General features: G+C 39.1%; 1 non-coding gene across 1 annotated transcript; it reads left to right on the forward strand.

Moving 5' to 3' along the window:
- The first annotated feature begins 6,523 nt into the window (after nucleotides 1–6,523).
- LOC138835642 (U6 spliceosomal RNA) lies at nucleotides 6,524–6,630 on the forward strand. Its single transcript, XR_011374678.1, has one exon. It is a non-coding gene; the product is annotated as a U6 spliceosomal RNA (small nuclear RNA).
- Nucleotides 6,631–8,404: the final 1,774 nt, after the last annotated feature.

The following is an 8,404-nucleotide window of genomic DNA, read 5'->3' on the forward strand; positions in this document are numbered from 1 at the left end:
AAACTCCAATGCCAAATTTCAGATAGCAAGAACTGTCATAGGTCCCTGAAGTCAAGGACAGGTTTGGCAGTTGACACACTTCAACTCTTCACTGTCTAAACCTCATAAACAGCAGCCATTGGACAAAAGCTACTGTCAGCCTGTCAGGCTAAATGCAATTGTCTGCTGTGGCTAAGCCTAACAAAAATGTAGAAAAATATCCACACTCCCTATCTTCCAAAAACAATCCTGCAATTAAGTCACCATTCTGGGCATCTCATAATGAGCAGACTTCAGTGAGCACACAGGGGCACATGGGATTAAGACACCTGTCCTTTTCTCCATTTGCTCCTTTAAGTTTTCTTCAGCAAAGAAATGACCTTAAAACCCTAGGAAAAGTGGATGGTGAGGTTGTCAATAGACCCACTAGTGTGACTTTCCACTTTCTACAACTTGGTCTCAGTCTAAAACCCTTTTGGGTTTGTACTTTATGTGGTGCTTTCCTCTTGTGGTAACTTTCAGATCTTTAATACTCATTTGACCACTGCCACGTGGTCTTACAAAAATTCAGATTGTGCCTCTTTGCATTTCAGTCAGCTTATTATTGCTTACTTGTTAATTCTAAGGACAAATGAATTTCCAGTCTATAACTATTACCCATTGAGAGATGAAGATACAATGAAATTTAAGATGTCCTATTCTGGTTTACCTTATCTTTTCTTGCTGTGATAATAGAACTAACCAAATGTACTTTCTACACTTACCCTACTGCTTGACAGATTCCATTTAATTTGACTTAAAAATTCCATTTAACTGGTAGTGGGGGAGTACAATGGTAATTCCACCTGAACACGAGTTGCGCAGTGAGCAAGCCCTACTTCTCTTGGCCACAAATCCACACATCCAACTTGATGTCCTACAAGCACCACAAATTGCTTCTTCAAGACTTAAGTTATCTTTTTCAGAAAGTGTTCTATTCCTCCTGCATTTTTCACAGTATAGTAAATGGTACCAACATTGTTCCAAGACCAAAACCAGATACCAAGGATGTATACTACTCCAGCTGCCTCGACCCCCACGTCCAAGTTCACTGACCAAGAAGCAGTCTTAATACTCCCTCAGTTTAATTCAACTTTAATCAGTCTTCTTCTTGACTCTAGCTCTTCTCTGTCTCTGTGACTCTCTGTGACTCTCTGTGACTCTCTGTGACTCTCTGTGTCTCTCTGTGTCTCTGTGTCTCTGTGTCTGTCTGTCTGTCTGTCTGTCTGTCTGTCTGTCTGTCTGTCTGTCTCTCTCTCTCTCTCTCTCTCTCTCTCTCTCTCTCTCTCTCTCTCTCTCTCTCTCTCTCTCTCTCTCTCTCTCTCTCTCTCTCTCTCTCTCTCTCTCTCTCTCCTGGCTCAAGGCTGGTTCTCCACCACTTGAGCCACAGCTCCACTTTTGGCTTTTTGGTGACTAATTGGAGATAAGAATCTAACAGACTTTCCTGCCTAGGTGATTTCAAACTAAGGTTCTCAGAACAAAGGCTCCTGAATAGCCAGGATTAAGGTCATGAACCACTGGCACCCAACCTAATCTGTTTTTGGGGTCTGTCTCTTGTTCACCATTCTCTCTCACCCAAGTTACTGCATCAGCTCATTGTTCATTCATCTGTTCTCAAGGGTTCCTTCGATGTCTCCAGTTATCTGTCTTTAAACCAACTAAGTGGTGTTATTATTCTACTATTCTGCTTCCCAACAGCTCATCACCCTGTACAGAATAAAGTCTGAAGTCTCCAGTGTGGCACCCACAGACCTTTCACAGTAGTCCCAGTCTTTCCCACCCCTTCTCCACCATTCCCACTCTCCCCCACCTCTAAACCCTCTGCTGACTCTATTTCATCAAGCCACCATGCTCAATCTGAAATGCCTTCTCAATCTCTATCAGGAAAACACCTCATTTTGAAAAGTGTCATTAAGGGACTACTTTTGTGAACACTGTCCTCCGTGAAGAATGGATTCCCTCCTTCTCTTTCTCAGTTTCCCACTTCAAGTAGCTCTAAGTCACTTACCACAATTTGGTTTGCATTATGTAAATGACTCCCTCACTGGACAGTGAACATCTCTAGGGCAAAAGCCAAGTGGTGCTGACAAGTATCACACCAGTAAATAATTGCTGGGTTCATTTGGGGAAGCATTTTTAAATTAAAGATAAGCATCTGTAATCATTTTGGTCCTTTCATCCCTAGGGAAAGCATCAGTGGAAGCAGCTTAGATCTCCAAATCCTGATTTCATAAGAACTGTAGGGCTCAAAAAAAATTGCAGACTAGATCCAACACACACTTTACTGGTCTTAAAAAAGAAGGGGATTGGGGGAGGGAGACTCCAGAGAGCCTAAAACACTTCCAAACGTAAAATCTAGTAAGCTAATAATGCCTTCTAGCTTTTAAATGTTGCTTCTGTGTTTCAATCATGTGTACTGAAAAATCATCTCTTGAAAGAAATGGCAAAACAAGTGATTTCTTATAAGATCTTAAGGCCAATAGACACATGAAGAAATGCTCAACATCCCTAGCCATAAAAATGCAAATCAAAACAACATTGAGATACCACCTCACTCCAGTTAGAATGGCTATAATCAAGAACTCTAACAACAACAGATGCTGGAGGGGATGTGGACAGAAGGGAACCCTACTGCATTATTGGTGGGAGTGTAACTTTTTCAACCACTTTGGAAAGTAGTATGGAGGTTCCTCAAAAGACTCCACATAGAGCTCCCCTATGACCAAGCAATCCCACTTTTGGGCATTTACTCAAATGATCACAAACAAAACCTTACTAAAGCAACCAGCACAACTATGTTTATTGCAGCATTATTTACCATAGCTAAGATCTGGAACCAACCCAGATGTCCCTCAGTAGATGAATGGATCAAGAAAATGTGGTATATATACACAATGGAAATCTATGCCTCCATTAGAAAGAATGACATTGCTCCCTTTGTTAGGAAATGAAAAGACTTGGAAAAGATTATATTAAGTGAAGTAAGCCAGGCCCAAAGAAACATAGGTCCCATGGTCTCCCTTATTTGCAATAGTTAGTATATGTCTGAGACAAGCAGAAAAGGTCAGGTAAGAAATGAACCCAAGATAAGGACTCAAATTTTTTTTCTTTTTTGCCATTGTTTCTAACATATTTATAAGATGATTTCTTTGTTGTTTTGTATGTCCCTTCCCCATGGTATAAACCCCTGTTTTTACTGTATTTGATGTTGGTATAATTTGTTGAGGGGAAGGGAAAAAACAAATTGTTTAAATAGGGATACAGGTAGACCCATTACAACAATGAGATGTACAAGACACTATGTTGAAAAACGAACTTTACAACTTTGGCGGGGGAAGAGGGGTAGATGGGAGGGCAGGTATGGTAAGAGGAAGCAAAGGAGGAGGCAACAATGCTTTATAAGAAATACCTTGCCCATGTAATTGTAACCCGTCTGTATGGTATTTTTAATTACAAAAAAAAAAAAGATCTTAACAGAATTCAAGGAAGGCTCTTCATTTACAGCAGAGTTCCCCTGCTTTTATACTGAGAGTAAAATAAGCTGCTGCAAACCGGAAAGTTCTGAAGCCTCTTTATACCTTCAGAAGGTGGATATCACCCTAGGAACTCTGCTAGATCTACAATACTGGATTTGTAAATTGTTTATTGGTAAATTACTCATAAAAAGTAATGCTCAATAATGGAGTCTCCCAGACATTTCCAAGAATCATTTTCACTGCTTTATCAAGTACTAGTTTAGAGTCCAGCAGAGTAATGCAAACCTGTATTTCTAGCACTCAGGAAATAGAAGAGGCCATGACTTTGAGGCGAACCTGAATAACATGGTGAAATCTTGTCTCAAAGAAAGAAAACAGTGTGTGTGTATGTGCATGCGTGTGTGTGTGTGTGTGTGTGAGAGAGAGAGAGAGAGAGAGAGAGAGAGAGAGAGAGAGAGAGAGAGAGAGAGAGAGAGAGAGAGAGAGAGAGAGAGAATGTGGTATCTGCTTCTGTATTTGGGATAAATGTAGCTTAGAAGAAATGTATTAGGGATGGGGTCCAGAATTCTATACTGAAATAAAACACAAACTGTTTTTCAAAATTTCCCACAGATGACAATGAAAATAAGTAACTTGTGCAACAAATGAAAATTTCTCAACAGTTTATTAAGTCATTGCTCTTCTACAGACAGATTATCACCAGGGCCAAGTGTATATGGGTCTCTTCTTTGTGGGCAATACGATTAAGTAGACATCCCCGAATTACGAGTTATACTGTCAAACATTTTTGGGTAGCTGCATATTCATTCTCTCTGTATTAAAATATACTTATAACTAGTATTAACATATACACATGCACACACACACACAAGGGTATTGTGACTTTAAGATGAGGTTGTGGCTGTAAATCATCTTACTGAAATCAAATGAGGCATCAGCCTGGTCATAGGCATAAATGTTTAAAATCCTGAATATCTTCACAAATTGGGAAGCATTGCTATAAACAATTGCCTGGATCTCTAACATAGATCCTCACATACCATACCCTATACATCACTGCGCTCTTCTGTAAGTATAAGCAAGGATGTGTAATTTTACCACATGAGGCAAACTAATTGCCCCTGGCTCTTTCTGACCATGCCCACTGTGTAAGTGTAGCCTCCCTACACTAATTAGCACTAGAACCATATACCACTTCTATGGTATATACAATGAGTTCTTGTCCAATTTCTTCCCCTCCTCCACCTTCCCCCTCCATTCTTCTCCCCTTGGCCTTACCTTCACTTCTTGCAAGTACCCATTTCCTGGCATTTCCTTTGTTGGGCTTTGACTTAGTCTTTTTAAGAGTTATACTATTTGTGCTCTCCACAGACTCTATTACACTTCAGTTAATTCATTTGTAATACCCAAGATACACATTGTCTAAATGCATCATGTTTGCTATTTGCTTTTCTTCTTCTTTACGTCTGAGTAACTAAAAGTACCTCTTCCACATTCCTGCCATAAGCCTGAGCATGGGCTTCTGTCCTGGAATACTCCTGACAACTATCTCCTCTCCCTGCTCTCTTCCCAGACGTTGCTACACATTCTTCCTAATAAACTCCATATCTACAGTCAATAGAAAAAGAAAACCTAATGAGTACAGGAAGTCACAAAGAAAAAGGTAGCAGTTCTTGGCCCTTTGCTAGCCTACCAATGTCTTTTCTCAAATAAACTCACTTTTGTCAGTTTCTGCTTTTAATTCCTTTGATGGTTACCACTGTATAACTGAGTGGTAAATCATTCTGAGTTCCTTGTTTATCATTTTTAGAGTTCCTATTTACTCGGCTTTTCTTCATATTAAATATCATGCATTCTTTTCTAGTATCTTGATTGTGTTTGTTCTACCGCTATGGTTATTTTTCTTCTAAATGTTCACATGGTTTATTTCATTACTTTCTCCAATTTCACTCTGCTCCATTTACCATAAGGTCCAGTGGGTCCAACAGCAATGCATAATAAAAGAAAGTGACATTTAAAGTAAGACACTATTGTTTTCCAGAGTGGTTGAACCAGGTTACATTCCCACCGACAGTGTAGTAGCATTCCCTTTTGGCCACATCCCATCAGCATCTGTTATTATTTGTTTTCTTGATAATGGCCATTCTAACTAGGGTGAGGAGGTAGAATTTCAATGTGGTTTTGATTTGCATTTCTTTTATGGACAGCAATGTTGAACATTTCTTCATGTGTCTATTGGCCATTATTCTTTGGTGAGTTTTTGGGGGGGTTGTTGGCTTTTGGGGGAGTCTGTTTTGTTTTGTTTGGGGGGGGGTTTTGGTTGTATGATTTGAACTCTGGGTCTGGGCACTGTCCCTGAGATCTTCAGCTCAAAGCAAGCATATATTTAAGAACCAAGTGATGAGGCACCCTGTTTATGGATGCTCCTACCAACCCACTAAAGAAATGTTAGTTACTCTACCCCACAATCAGGCATTGTAGGTCAAAAGGTCTTAGTTTCCAGAGGAGATGCCTTCCACCAGAAGAAAAAGTAGAAGCACTACTAAGCTGCAGCTGCCGAGAGAACATTGTCTAAGTCTCCAGCAAAATGTGATAAAAATGTGATCATTACTGTTTCATTGTCTATTCCTAACCAACAATAAAAAGGAACTATTCAGAACTAGTATAAGAAACAACACACATCTTACAGTGAGTCTAAGGGAGCATATCCACTTAAATTATTTTTCAGAGTGACTAATTTAATATAAACTCTTTAAATAACACATCAGAGTGATCTGTTCTTTCTGTAATCTTATTATATGAGTAAGATTTAAACTTGCAGCCAAAATAGTTTTGTTAGGGAGCTAGTTACTCTGATACAGCCAATCTGATCATGTGAACAGAACCCTATCACCAGCTCTGCCATGGGAAGACTGCAAACCAAAACCCTCTCACTCTACCTACAAAATAAGCAGTCAAACAAATAGTCTCACCCACACCCCTACGGCTGCAAAGTAGAATTTTAATCTTCCTTAAAAAATTGAAATCTTGTGCTCGCTTCAGCAGCACATATACTAAAATTGGAACCATACAGAGAAGATTAGCATGGCCCCTGCGCAAGGATGACACAGAAATTCATGAAGCATTCCATATTTTTTTGTTGTTGTTTTTGATACCCTGGGTATTGTAGATATGTTTATCTGAATTAGGGAAGGGAAGGGGAACAACAAAATGGTGAGAAAAAGGACAAAAGGGGGAACCAATGCAACAGCGATATTCACAAGACACTATGTTAGAAATGATCTGTACAACTTGGAGGAGGGATAGGGAGAAAAGAAAGGGGAGAAAAATGAGGAAAAGGGTACCAAGTTAGACAAGAAATGTAATCACTATCTTACTTACGTAACTGTAGCCCTTCTGTATATCACCTTGACAATAATATTTTTAAAAATAAGAAGTAAATACTACTATGAAAAAAATTGAAATCTTGCCAGGTGCCAGTGACTTACACCTCGTAATCCTAGTTACTAGTAGCTGGCTGAGATCTGAGGGTCGCAATTCATAGCCCACCCAGGTAGAAAAGTCCATGAGACTCTTATCTCAAATTAAGCATCAGAAAATGGGAAGTGGCGCTGTGGCTCAGAGTGGTAGTAGAGTGCTAGCCTTGAGCAGAAAAAGCTCATGGACAGCTCCCAGGCCCTGAGTGGAAGCCATACTCAACCAAAACAAGAAAAAAGACATTGAAATCTTTGACTGTAGAAGACACAACTTTTATTTTTAGTGGCAGAGTGAACCTTATGTATTCTTAAATGTATTTTTCCTTTTACATTTTTTACTATTTTTGCTATCTTTAGTAGTTGTGCAAGGGAGCTGACATTCCACAAATCAGTTTGTGAATACAGTGCATCTTCATCATTCTCACTCATCTCTCTAAACCCATCCATTCCTTCACTTTTCTTAGTTTTATAGTCTATGCACTGTGTTTGTTAGTGCATTCTCCCCTTCTTCTTTTCATCTACTCTTCTCTCCTTGTGTTTTTCAATTTTAATTTTCACACTATCTGGAGTCTTTTCATTATGTCTCTACTAATTTCCTTATATGGACATTTTGTTGGAGACTGAGACAATGGTCTCTATTTAACAAACTCTATTTCTTATTTTGAGTAATTCAAAAGTATACATATTTCCTTTGGGTCCTTACTTTCTGAGAAACCACTGAGCCAGGATATTTATTACCTTTCAGATCATCTCATCCACATGTCCATTCTTTATTAAAAGTCCAAACACTTGCAGTACTCCTTATTAAAGTTCATGATACGAGTAAAAAAGCAAAATGTGGTACAGGCACCCGACAGACTACTAGTAGACTTTAAGAAGGAAGGTGTGCCCTTTGCTATAACATGGATGAAACTTGAGTACATTATGCTAGTAAAATATGCCAAACACAAACACTACGTTGATTCCACCTATATAAGAGACATGGATAGTCAAAATCACTTGACAGAAACAGCAGGACAAAGGATGAACTAATGGAACAATGATACTCACTAGACACTACGTTGGAAATGAACTTTACAACTTGGGAAAAGGGGAGTGGGGAGGGTTAAGCAGGAAGAAAATGAGGGAGGGGGCAACAGTTTAAAAAGAAATATATTCATTACCTTAGTTATGTAACTGTAACCCTTCTTGTTCTTCACCTTTACAATAAATACATTTTTAAAAAATCACAGTGACAAGACAATATCACCAAAATAACCAGTGAATTCTGGACTAAAGGCATAGCTCAAGAGATAGAAGACCAGCCAAGGAAGAAAGTCAAGTAAGCTTGAGAGCCTGAGTTCAAGCCCCAGTACCATAAAAGTGTGGTGGGGGAAGTTTGTGCATCTGTATATACACACATACAGTTAAGCTATTTAACTATTCATTATGACA

The sequence above is a fragment of the Dipodomys merriami genome, unplaced genomic scaffold, assembly GCF_024711535.1.
Source record: "Dipodomys merriami isolate MVZ:Mamm:240054 unplaced genomic scaffold, mDipMer1.0.p SCAF_1, whole genome shotgun sequence".
Lineage (NCBI taxonomy): Eukaryota > Metazoa > Chordata > Mammalia > Rodentia > Heteromyidae > Dipodomys > Dipodomys merriami.